Here is a 14495-nt window from a genome sequence, read left to right on the forward strand (position 1 = left end):
CTTCTAGAGGGTTCATCATCTAGTCAGTATCTATACTGATCACAAAAATCTCCTGTTCCTCCAGAAACGTCTTATTCCAAGACAGGCTCCCTGGTCCCCCTTCTTCTCCCATTTCAATTTCTTGATAAATTTCTGCCGTGCCCTATCTCATGCCTCTGACGTAATTGGGGAAGAACCCATTCCTAGACACATTGTTACTCCTGAACAGCTGCATAGGCAGGACCTATATTTGACCAGCTCTATGGAGGAGGATACTACTGAAAAGAGTTGAAACTTTCATATTAACCTGCACTAGAACAGTTTGGAGCTAGCAGTTCAACTTTTATTCTATTCTATTTTGGAATTATCTAATATCATCAATTTATTCACTTTTCAACCTAGATAAGTGCCCCCTATCGAGAGTTTATGGGACCTGTGTTGCACCTCTATCAACTAGTGCGTATGTGCCAATCCAAGACTTGAGGTCACTATAGGCATGCGAGCTCACTTCAGATGCTTGGCTCATGTCTTCCAGGATGCCGGAGAAAGCAGGAGAATTCTTAATGGGACAAAGGAATAGTGAGTTAAATCTTCATTTGACACTCTTTGCAACATTTGAATCTTCTACATTATTACCATATTATTCGGAAAGTAAGAGTTAAGGCGACCATGTAGGCGTGTGGAGTCTTATAGCCATGGATGCACCACTGGGAAAATATGCAAAGTTTTTCAGAATGCCATAAGGAAAACCATGCCTTTTAGCTACCTTGTAATGCAGCATGACCTACAAGAGGCCTTATGACATGATGCCGAAACAGACTCCCAACTGTAGACAGCACTATTTTGTATACTTGCGTATACTATATTTTGTATACTATTGCATATATTAATAGGATGTTCCCTAAATTCCTATTATTTATACTAAATCAGTGTACCTATGGATATATCTATATACGGTAGACTATTTTAGTGCTGATATATATTGTTGTCTAGTTATTCCACCATATTTCTATAATACCCAGGCTTATATCAAAAGTAACAATATCTGATACTGTGACGGCCCATATATTTGGATTTGTTATTTGTTAGTACATACCTTCCTGAAGTATATTATTTTGATTCGATTTAATTCCCCATGCATCAAACAGTGTTTAGTCTACGATTAAGAATTTAAGTTGAGAACTGTCTTCTGCCATTGACCTTGATCCCTGATCTGCCTATTGTTTTAAAAGTTTGTGAGTTTTGCAGCTTTCCTTATACTGCATGAAAAAAACGTATGTACAAGATATGATTTATCGGCTTATTGTGAACAGTATTTGTGCTTGAAAAGTTAGATTTTGAACTTACAGCATGAAAATATTAAAGGCAATAATTTAGATTTTACTTTGGTCATATGTTTGTTGCTATTTTATGGTGACATGTAGGAGAGCAGCGTGACACGTAACAGTCACAATTAGCAACCCTAGTCTGCCAGGCTCTATGCCAGTATATGAAAGAGAATACTTGAAAGGTGTCAAGGTAAAAATATCCCCTTTTAGATGTTTAGAGGTCGAGTCACGGTGACCCCGCCAAGCAAACACAATAATATTCAGTCTTTCCTGTGAGAGAGAAAAGCAATGGAATCTTTAAGATGTCTCACTCTAAATAAACACAGATCAAACACTATAAAGTTTGGACATCAAATGTGACTAGGTTGTTACTTCTCTCTTCTTGCTGTCTATCATTTAAAGAAGTTTGCCCAAAAAAAAATTTCCTTTCATGGAATTTTCTGGTTTCCAAATTTTTTTCTAAATTGTCAAATTACAGTGTTTTAAGCTGGCAGAAAACATGGATGTCATCCATTTGGAATCTTTGAGTTTAAGTTGTAGAAGGGCGAAAAAGATTGGAGGTCGGTGCTGCCAACTTGTTATCTTGTGTTCGCCGTAAATCGGGACAGGTGAGGGCAGAGTTCATGCCCACACCTGCACACTTGCAATAGCTTGCCACCATTCAAGCAGGAACGGTCACTAGTAATAGTGCAATTTCACGCCAGACAGGGCCTGGTCTAGAATTGCAAGCCAGGACAGCTGGCCAACAAGTACGTCAGAAGTCCGGAACCTCCTGATATATGCGCTACCACTGTAGGGGAGGGGAATTCATCATACGTCGGTGCACGAAGCACCCGTGTATGATAAATCTCCCCTGTAGTGTCCACATTCATGATAATTGAAATTCATCCATAATTCCTATACAGAAGCAGCGCTGGTTAACATGACTAAAAGTCTTTTGTAAAGCGTTGCAGATTTGATGGCATTTTACAAATAAAGATTATTATTATCAACTCATTTAGTTACCACAGAAAATGGGCTGTTTCCTACGTCTGGTTAACGGGCTACATCTGTAAATACACTCTTGAGCTTTTTGTAATTTATCTGAGTAATGAACATTACGGATTTGGTGTATCAATCACTCCTTGGTAGATTGTCAGTTGTTTTCAATGGTGTCCACTTGAGAATAAAACTTTCTTACTGTAGAATGATAGCTTTCAATTTGTTTGGAACTGCCCTAATAACTACCTTGACTGTTAGCTTCATTTTCAGCAATAATTGCTTCTCTGTGATCATTGCTGATGTCCTTTCTCCATGGCCTTGTGCTAACAAACCCCTGTTATATCAGGAAGAGAAAACTGCCAAATCTTCTGCTTTTATAGAGACGGTCATACTTGCTAATGATAATTTAACCAAGGTAATTTGATGAAAAGTAGAAGCAGTAAGGATGAACTTAATTTTTCAAATTCTGTTTCAGTATTTTGGCCTTCTTTTAACATTAAATTTGTTTGTGTTGTTTTTCATCCAAATTTGTCTAATTTGAAGATCTTCACAGGACCAGATGTTTAATAGGTAAAACCATGGAATTTAAAGGGAATTGGATTAACAATGCCGTGGGCACTGGTCTGAATGAATATTATACTCCCTGCAAGTCTGGAATTCACTTCCTACATATGATTGTGCAATCAAGCTTCTTGGGAAATGGGGGATACATTCCTTCTGCCTTTTGACAATCTGTAGTTTCAGGACCTTTGGAGGACCTTCAATGGTCCTGAAATGCCTCTCGTGTACATGTATGTTAAGAGTAGGAACAGATGTAAGAGGATTTTATGGATGAAGGTCCTTCTCGATATAATATTTGTTGGTGGGTGGTTTAGGTGACAAAGGGCCCCCTAGAAAGCTTGGGTCCCTGGCTACCGCTCAAACTGCTGAATCAACTACTGAATGGAATACTAGATATATTTTAATGTCACATCTCAGCTATTTAAATAAGTGCTGCAAATTTATTTCAATTTGTTGTATAAAACCCGTGGGATGTTCACCTTGGCATCTAAACATTTTTTATGTGTTGCCTTTGATTTTCAGCTCGTATTTGGCTAGTCTTAAAATATTAAAATGTGTCAATTTCTACTTTAATCCTTCAGTTTGATAAGGAAAAGAAACAAATACATTTAATATAACACACATTTCACTGATTTTAAGACTCAATACAATTTTAATTTAAGGTATTAGCAGATGGCCAAAACCGTTTCACTGATGATGTAAGTTTATGTGCCCAAGATGGCGTATGCCCTTTTACCCTTCATGTGCGATAAGACTTAATTATGATGGAAAGTTTCTGTAGTGTGTGCGGGAATCCTGTCCAACAACAGAATTACTCAATATTAGGATCTGCCAGTGCTTAGATATTTGGAAGAATTGCTCATACCTTGGAAAATGGGTACACAGTGTAATGTTATGGAAAAGGTGATTTGTGAACATAATAACATTTCTTATTTACTGACGAAGTGACTTGCAGCCTCTGGTGCGTACACACAATATGCTTAACTTGCAATGTATTGAGGCAAGCTCACGATGCCCAGGAAAAGTGGGCGAGGGTATTACATTCTATTTCACACACCAGTGCCTGCAGTAATGTTTGCTGTATTTGTGTAATGTTTTATGCACATTAAAATAATGTGCACTGTGCAGGATCCTGCAGTCAGTCTCTAATTTGTTGCTGGCAGTAAGAGAACCAAGTTCATGTCCTGCCAGAGAGAAATGCCTTCCTTCTGCCATACTCTGATGATGTCATTTGGTTTTAACTAAGTATGATGCATCTTTCCTCATATTGTATTCTCTAGTTTTGAGTATTTTGTAAAGTTATATGTAGTGTGTCAAAGTTATTGCTGCCATAACCATACACAACAAATACATCATACTTTACTGAGCCAAAGCTGAACAATGCAGAACAATCCACCCTAGAAATACGTCTATTTTTAAGGATTAACCCAAGTTTAGGGGTAAAATAAAAAAAAAATGGTATAAAAGATACTAATCTGGCTCCCTGTTTGTAGCCCTACCCCCTCTGTTTATGTTCTTGGTGCTAAGGCTTATGTGGCTACTGCGACCAATCACAGGCCTTGGGGGTTATATGTACACACAGGGAGGCAGTCATTTATTGCTGCCAATTCTGGCACATAGAGAACGGAGAACAGAGCTTAAAGTGATTTATGCCAGGCAGAGTCAGGACAAGGGAGTTTTGTGCCCTAGCCAGACATGCAACATTGCGCCCCCCAATGTACAATCACATAAAACAAAGGTAATGAAATCAGCCTTTCAGCAGTGTTAGGAGAAAAACAATAAAAAAAAATTACAATTAGTCCTATCAGCAGTAAATATAGCATTTATTTATACTTACAGGCGGTCCACTACTTAAGGACACCCGACTTACAGACAACCCATAGTTACAGACAGACCCCTCTGCCCACTGTGACCTCTGGTGAAGCTCTCTGGAAGCTTTACCATCGTCCCAGACTGCAATGATGAGCTGTAAGGTGTCTGTAATGAAGCTTTATTGATAATTCTTGGTCCAATTACAGCAAAAATTTTGAAACTCCAATTGTCACTAGGGCAAAAGAAAAAAAAATTGTCTAGAACTTCAATTATAAAATATACAGTTTCGGCTTACATACAAATTCAACTTTTGTTGAATTAACCCGGGGACTGCCTGTACTTATATACTTACTTTTATTAAATATACTGCAAGTTTATACTTGAAATGAATATACAACACATATACAAGTATATGCCTGACTGGGAGGTAGTAAACATTACCCATTTAACTACACATTAAGGCACTTTAGCAAAGATACATAATCCTACCCGTAACATTAACCCCATAAACCATTTATAAGTAAACATAACTAAGAAATGATGACACGAGGCTCCTGTGGGGCAGAAAAGGTCACAGCTATTTATTGCTGATAAACACAATTATTATTATTTTAATATTCTCAAAATCAACCGCAATCTCTGTTCGTTTCTTTGGAAACCATAGCTGCCGAAGTGGTTTGTTCATCCGGACTCCCGAACCACCACTTCGACTTCCGAAAAAATCCACATCAATTCTCTTTTCCGCCACTAGGAGCTCCGAGTACTCCTACTCGGAGCTCCGACCCCCACCCAACAGGAATAGGGCTCGCTCAAAACCAAAAACAAGCAACCTACAAGAAAGGACATAAGCCTCAGTAACAAAGGGCAAACCAGCTCCGAGCCTGCACATAAGCAGACCCTCCTCCTCCCATAAAACTTACAACGGGAGATTTCAGTCTGCCACCCTACGGGACTAAAACCATCTCCAGCCGTGAGAAACCCCAGAGGAAGTAGCCCCTGTAACAGGCACCTAAAGGACCCAACAAAGCAAAGAACACCCTGCAACGTTACTCAGCAGTCCAGCCCCTGCACGGCCCTCCCTGATCACACAGTACGCTGCTTTATCTGTAAGAAATCTCTGATATGTCTCTTGAAAAGACCAGAGGGCCTTACAGGAGACGACTACCTAAATCCTTGCCTATGATGTACAGCGCTACAGCGCATATTGTAAATACAGTATAGATATAAATGCTATACAATGAGCCTGCTGGTCTGAATACAGACAGACAACGCCCTTCTGTTATATATACAAGCACAGCAATACAGGCTATAGTCATATCCATTATTTACCTGTTATCTGCATGTGGTAATAACTACAATTCTCGTATACAATATAGTGGGGACAGGTAAGACACTATATAAAATGCACAAAGGACCTGGCTATATCCATACGGTCCGTTTATCTGCAGAAATATGTGCGGCTGCAACCCCAATGGCCCCTGACCATGTGTCTGGCTAATTCCCCCGTTATTTTGTGGGTATAACTGTAGTATAATATTACACCGTTTCTTCCTCATTATAGGCTGAGGCTGCATGTAACCCCACAATATTGCACTATCCACCACTCATGTAACATACATTATATATGAGTGTGCAGAAGTATACATGGGCACTCCCTAATACATAAGACACAACTAAAGGCCATATACATCTATATATCTATATCTACGCACAACATACAGTTTGCGCCAATAACTACAAAAATCAGTTAGACAAAGCCACGTACAAATGCACAAATACAACAAGCATCTAAATGCGGCATGTGGTGAACATATAGCAAAAGGTAGTGATATGGAGGTCACTTTCAGAGCACCAAAAACTCCCCATAACCAGCCCCCCCAGTTTACTCTGTACAGATCAATGCTGGACCACATAGAATGTGGGGGACCTGCACCTATCATGGTCAATCGATAGCCATAAAGTGTAGGACACCATGATTACGGAGAACTGGATGAGATAATAATAGACTCGTACAGTATCACAGATGGAGGCCGCACTATTACATGTGCTCTCTCCCGGCAGCCCCTCTACATAGTGTATAATACATGTGACCTCCCCATAACAAGCAGAGTAATGGAGGATATCTACCCCCTTCCAAAGAAGCTCCAGTCCGAGGCTCATGATTGTCACCATGTTAGCGCCATTAGGACTAGTAATACCGTAGCCATGTGCACATGTGATTGGAAGGTACAAATAACCTGTGTAACATTACATAGTATACATGAGGTAAGTACCCACATGTAAAACAGCAACATATCCAGCATCTGAGGTCCAGTGTCTGAGGTGAACACCCTCATGTAGATCAGTGCCTTGTACAGCGTGAGGAAACTACATCCTCATATATACCAGTGATATGTACAGTGTATGAGGTAACTACACCCTCATATATACCAGTGATATGTACATTGTGTGAGGTAAATATCTCCTCATATATACCAGTGATATGTACAGTGTGTGAGGAAACTACACCCTCATATATACCAATGATATGTACAGCGTGTGAGGTAAATACCTCCTCATATATACCAGTGATATGTACAGTGTATGAGGTAACTACATCCTCATATATATCAGTGATATGTAAAGTGTGTGAGATAAGTACACCCTCATATATATCAGTGATATGTATAGTGTATGAGGTAACTACACCTTCATATATATCAGTGATATGTACAGTGTATGAGGTAACTACATCCGCATATATATCAGTGATATGTAAAGTGTGTGAGATAAGTACACCCTCATATATATCAGTGATATGTATAGTGTATGAGGTAACTACACCTTCATATATATCACTGATATGTACAGCGTATGAGGTAACTAACCCCCATATATACCAGTGATATGTACAATGTGTGAGGTAACTACATCCTCATATATATCAGTGATATGTACAGTGTATGAGGTAACTACACCCTCATATAAACCAGTGATAATATATATCAGCGACATATACAGCGTCAGCGACATGTCCAGTGTCAGGTAAATATCCTCATGTAGATCAGTGCTGTGTACTTTGTGTGAGGAAACTACCCCTCATAAAACAGCAACACATACCACGTGTGAAGTAAACAATGAATGTACAGCGTATGAGGTAAATACACCGTCATATATATCAGCGATTGATAGTGTGTTATGTAACTACTCATATATATCAGTGATATGTACAGTGTATGAGGTAACTAACCCCCATATATATCAGTGATATGTACAATGATATATGTACCGTGTATGAAGACAGCGTATGAGGTAACTACCTCCGCACATATATCAGTGATAATGAGATCTCTACCTTCAATACAAAGCAGTGATATGAACATTGAGGGACATGTCAGAGTGTGAGGTAAGTGTGAGTCAGCCATATATCCAGTATACCAAGCAATAAGCTCACATATCAGCCATGTGGTGTGTGAGGTGACCGGGGGTATATACGTGGGTAATTACCCTCCATTATACAGCATTCACAAGACTGAAAGAATGCTCCCATAGACATAACAATCTGTCTGCACTCAGTAACACTTTCATGTCCAAATTGAACTAGTAAATAAAGTTAATCAGCCACATAAAGCAGCCATATCTATAGTGTGTGATGTATAGTCTTACACATATCACAGCATCGCTGCAGAGTATAAGATAGCTGGGAGCAGACTCCTGAGGAGACATGGCAGCTTCTTACATAACTTTATCCCACATGCACATTACATCAGGTAATGCTGCCCAGAAACATTAACCAGTCATATCCTGTAAGGTTATGTGCTCACACTTAGCACAGCCATAGCTGCCATGTGTAAGGAAGCTGAGCAGATACATGAGGAGACATGTAGACATGATCTCCTGTGGTAATTAGTCATTCCTGAGGTAAAAATCCTCTCATACACGATGTGGAAGCTGAGGATATACTAGTACACGATGTGGTAACAGCAGAGAGATATAACATGGTAACACCCAGCCTTTTAGGGAGAGAAACAATACTCGCCAAAAACCGTAGCACCTGTGGGCGGAGCCACGGGCGTCGAGATGTTGGCCGATGCTATCGGCGGTGGAACCAGGCTGGTCTCCCAGGCAGAAACGGCTCTGGTCGTTCCCACGTCGTCCTCGGCTCCGGTAACCAGTCATCGCCGCGGCATCCGAGGAACCGCCTGATGAAGACGGGGGACGCCACCCGGACGACCTGGACCTCCTCTCCCGATGAGAGGAGCAGGAACACATGCCATTACAATAAAATGCACCGCAGAGCCGCCGCGGCGCCGCCGCCTGCGTGCATCCCGGGCGGGCGAGGAAAAAAGGACCTGCTGCGCTGGCGCCTAAACCTAGCAGGAACTGGAGGCGCCAGGGGAAAGGGGGGGTAGTGGCTATGGGACTAGGACCACAGGGGGCTTGGGAAGTACAGGTGGAGGAGCACTAGCCTCCACTCTAAAATGTGCAGCAGCAGGCATCACATAAGGTGCTGAGAGCTCTTGCCTCTCCTCAAGCACCAGATCAGGACTAGGGGGATCCGTGGATGGGGTCACCTCTAAGGAAGCAGCAGTGCTGCGGTGCGCCCACAATGCTGGCCACGGAGCGGACTAAATGTGCCAGCGGTCGCCACATATGCGCAGACCGCCGGCCAGAAAATTACTGGGGGGGGGCTTAAACAGTCCGTCGGCTGTGCCATACATGTGGACTGACATCAGTGACTGAGGGACAGCAGGGGCAGTGAAGGAGAGAGGAGCTGCAAGAGCCAGCACTCTCCTTTATATGCAGGCGCAAAGCACCTCAAGAAGGGTAAGGGGTCGCCCATTAGCAAACCTGGCCACCTAAGGTACCAGAACACAAGCCAGATACCGCTCACCACAACTGCAGACAGCTTGAAGATGGCGCGGGCAAGAGGAAGTGCAGGCCCAGTGCCTGCCCTATAAAGGCTCAGCTATGGGAGGGACTGAGCAGCAGCAGCAGGGAGGAGAGAGGAAGCAAATACCACCCCTATTTAAAGTGCAAACGTCCCATGTAATAAATTGCAACACTAGGACACCCCCAGTCAGTGGGCGCCCTCCTTATGCAGTCGGGGGCACCCTTCAGCAATGAATGTGCCAAACATGTAAATATATGTCATGTGAATAAGCACACATAAATATATAGCAACAATAAATATATCGCAAACCAGGGCAGCAATCTGGTAGGCACAAACATCACTTACTGTTCAAGTTTTTCAACCTCCCACTGTGCCTGCCTTGTCAGTCCTGTGCTTCTTTCTGGTGGACAATGCTCCTCCATCAGGTACAGAATGGCAGGACAACTTTTCAATTTGCTGCCTTTGTGGCCTTTGGGGCTGATCTCCACACTGCATCCCTAAAAATACCACAATCACTTACAGTATAATGTTCCCTAGACAACAACTATATGTGGCCCTTTGTAATGTTTACCTCCTCTAAATGATGTGCCCTATATATTCAAATAATACAGTGACACCTACAATATATTATAGTATATACTACAGTAGTTTCATCCTCATTTAACACAAGCACTGCCAAAGTTAGCATACAACCACAAATAGAAATGCAACACAGCACCAGCCTTACTATAGCATAGCACCCACTTATTGTAGCAGCACCCCCACTTAAGGTAGAATAACAAACTACCTTTAATGTAGTACAGCACTTCTCTTAATGTAACAAAGCACAATCCTCATTAATATAGAATAGCACCCCCACCTATATATGGCAACCCCCCCCTTCCTTTCTATAACCCAGTATTCTACCATTTATGTAACATGTCCATCTTATAAAGCACAGAACACAAACCCAACCCCCACCCAACAATGTGGCAATAAAAAAAAAAAATAAAATTAATATCCACCTCTAGGAACCTCCTGCAGCTTCTCCTCCAGCTGTGACCCTAAGCTTCTCACATGAATGTAGGCAGCGTAATGTTCGCACTGCCTGTGATCTCTTTTACACAGACAGTGCAGACAACGTCATTCTGTAGTTGCTGACCCTGTGTTATACAGAGTACAGAGGGAGTAGTAACATTTTGCTACATGAAACAACAATTTTCTAATATACTTTCTGTATCAGTTCCCATGCCTCTCTGCCCCCAGCCAGCGTGCAGCCAGCTCGTCTCATCTGTCCCGGCTCCCGGCACGCTCTCCTCTGCTGTGGGCGTGCATGCCCGACTGCCTGGGCGCGTGCACCATTAATTGGCGCTGGCCATTTCACTAATTCTATATAAGCCTGCCTCTTCTTGCAAGGCCCTGCCGGATCGTTGAGCCTGAGATAAAGCTCTTCTGCGATTTGCCTGCGTTCCTGTGTCTCCTGCATTACTGTGTCTCCTGCGTTCCTGTGTCTTCAGCGTTCCTGAGTCCTTCCGTGCTCCTGTGTTACCTGTGCTCCTCCGTGTTCCTGTGTACCAGTGTTCCTCCGTGCTGCTGTCCTGTGTGCCGTGTTCCCGTACCCATCTGCTTGGACCTCCTGTCGCTGGCCCCGGATTGAACCCTGACGTTGCATCTCTGCCGCCTGCCCTGACCCTGTGCCTGGACTGTGACCTCGAGTTTGACTGCTGTTTTTGTACCTCAACCTTGGCCGCCACTGCAGACAAGTCACGCCTGAGGAACGACCTGGTGGTATCACGCCGCAGCTTGTCTAACCCGCTTTGCGGCGGGCTCTGGTGAAAACCGGGTACCACTTAGACTCCGGTCCCAGGTAGTGGCTTGTGTCATCCTCTGCAGTGGTCCAGCGGATCCACATCCCGCAAGCCTGACACTGTCATTATATAGAAAGCTTTTATGTTTACTTCCAGTGCATAGAAATCTGTCGATGGTTAGAGGATGGACACGCAGTTGCACAGCAATTATTATCACACGGCTCTGATTGCTCTCTGTGATAATAACAGCAGAGATCTAGAAAACTGTGGGGAATGATACAGAAAATATGTTGGAAAACTGTATAACTTTTCATTACAAAATGAATTATTAGCTGAAAGTGGACAACCCCTTTACCAAACCGATTGCAGCTATTCAATGTCATTGATTTAGGATAGAGAATAAATACTGTAATGTGACAGGCTGCCGGGCATAACATCTTCACTTTTGGCCTTCCCTAGTGTTCAACATGGTTGCTGCGTCCTACTTGTATGTCTAATTACATGTATTCCGAAGCTCAGTCCTGAATCAGTAATATCATGGAAATATAACACCAAATGCCCTAATGGCAAACATAACCCTTTTACATAACAAAAATGTAACTTTATTTTTCCAATCAGTAAAAATCTAAATTTCAATAAAGATTAAAAATATCAGCTAGGGGTAACTAGTGTGTAATAGTTAGATAACAAGTGTTGAATTCATGTCCAGAACCTTAGCTAAGGGAGGTTAATAAGAGGACTAATTTACACTCCATAGGGGCTCATTAACTAAAAACAGTACACTATATGCAGTATGCCTGTGTATAGTGCAGGGTGCGCCTGATTCGGGAATTGTGATGGAGAAGAACATAGCACACATCCTGTGTTAATTTTTATATTTTCATCTTTTAATTCATAAAGTCAATATTTACAGCTCTACCAAAAAGTTTGCAAAAAATCATATAGAGTAACAACAGATCATAAATTATCCTTAGCGACGTTTCCGTCTAAATCGACCTTTGTCAAGCCCGATCTGAAACTTCAGCAATGTGTGTGTGCCGTCTCAGGTGGAGTAGAGGGGAAGTTGGGAATTGTGGTCACGTTCTTCTATGATTCTGGTGCTCCCTGCACTGCCCTGGATTTGTGCACCATTTTTTTGCTACTGCACTTTGTTCATGCTGCAGAGTTTTGATAATTCTGCATCAATTCTGCAATTGTGGTACACATTGGACAGAATTGTGACACACGGTCCAACTAAGCACTAACAAGCCCCTTTTGGTGCATGTTTGTCCTGTCTTGTCGGACACAATGCAGCCATGAAACAAAACTGTCACAAGCACTATATAAATACATTCATGTTTGAACATGAATTTGTTATCTACCTACTACACACTAGTTATCCCTAGCTGACATTTTTTTTCTTTATTGGGCATTAGGCATCATATCCAGGAAAATGTTGACTTTAACTGATTTGATTAAAGGTTAACCCTTTCATTTCACTAAAATTTATTTCTTAAAAGTGAATAACCCAATCACGATTGTTCCTTATTGGTCTGTTATCCTGAGAATATGTGTCCTTATATATGAGGGTAAAGAAAACATAATTATAATCAAACTCAGGTTTTTACTATTTGGTCAGTATGGAGACCCACATTAAACAGAGACTGCTAGGACATGAAGAAGCTACAGCCAAGGGTGATTTTATGGGTCGGCTGTAAGAATTTTATGGTGGAGCAGAAGGAACAATTATTAATATAATGGCAATGATTTCTCTTGTTCATTAGGATTCTGGAGTTAATGTATGGACAGATAATGGCGATTACATGCAGATGGAGGAAGAACACAGATGGATACACAGTAGTTACAAATCTGAAATGAGCAGTTGGGATTTTCCACATGACTTGGGATTTGAAGAAAGTTTCCCGATCCCAAAAGACCAGATGCAGTGCTGAACAGAGGAGCTTGGTCCCCTGGAGCAGAGGAGGGCAAATAAACCTGAGGGGCCATGACGATGAACAGTATACAGAGGTCCTTGCCCTGGATTGCCTTGTATCAGTAATTGTTTGGAAATTCAATTGTTGTGTCATCATGGTTCTAACATGACTGTTAGTTTGTGTATTGTAGTATGTGCTAGTCTGGACACACTTGAGCTCTGTGCTGTATTGTCCAGACCACTATGACAAGATCTGAAATTTGGAGGCAGTTTACATTAGGCAGCGAAAAGTTGGTCATGACATTCTGAAGGAAGAGCTTGATGTACTTGACAAAAAGGACAGAGATAGAAGTTGTGCAGGTGGGGCTCCTTCAGCTGTAGTAAATTGAGCAGAAAGGAAAGGTTCAGAGCTTTAGGGTGGTGTCATACATTAGCGCTTTGATTTCGTTATGTGTGGGCCCGCGGATGATCGCATATGCTTTTGTATGCAAATGCACGTGATCGGCAATCAGCGGCCGGTGTCTTGCATTTTACACAATACAAGACACGCGCGCTGATTGCCGATTGCATGCATTTGCACGCAAACGCATATTTGATCATCCGCGGGCCGCCCCATTGCGCTTTGTTTCCGTTACAAAACGGAATCAAACCGCTAACGTGTGACACCACCCTTAGGGTGCTTTCACACGTAAAGCATCAGAACAACTGAAAAGTGTTTTTTAAACGCATTGTTGACACCTATGTAATTAGGCAAATCTCCTCTTTTCAGCTCTTCTGATGCGTTTGAAACTGCCACATGTTACTGCCACATGTGAACACAACTGTAAAAACAGAGAAACAAACCACTTAAGGTAAGCAAGTAACTTATTAAAGGAAAACATGATAAACCGTGGACGCTGACTCATAGATCCGGGCGCTGTGACTTTGGTAATCTTGTTATATTTGTTATCTATGGTCTCCTTTCTTCCAAATTAAACTTTTAAAATTTTGCTAATAGGCCAGCGGGGCTACCCTAGCTCCATTTACAGACTGTTACACTGCATCCCCCTCCCCTTGCTTCCTCAACCAATATGGAAAATTGAAGCCCCTAGCAACTAGCCATGGCTATGATTGGCCAGGAAGTGTCTGATATGTAAGTAGATCACACAAGGGCAACACATATACATTGCACACATCCCGTGAGTCATTATACACATCAAATACACACAACAAATAAAATGTAATACACATACCACAAACATTTTAGACAACCCTAATATAGT

This window comes from Engystomops pustulosus, chromosome 7 (assembly GCF_040894005.1).
Source record: "Engystomops pustulosus chromosome 7, aEngPut4.maternal, whole genome shotgun sequence".
Lineage (NCBI taxonomy): Eukaryota > Metazoa > Chordata > Amphibia > Anura > Leptodactylidae > Engystomops > Engystomops pustulosus.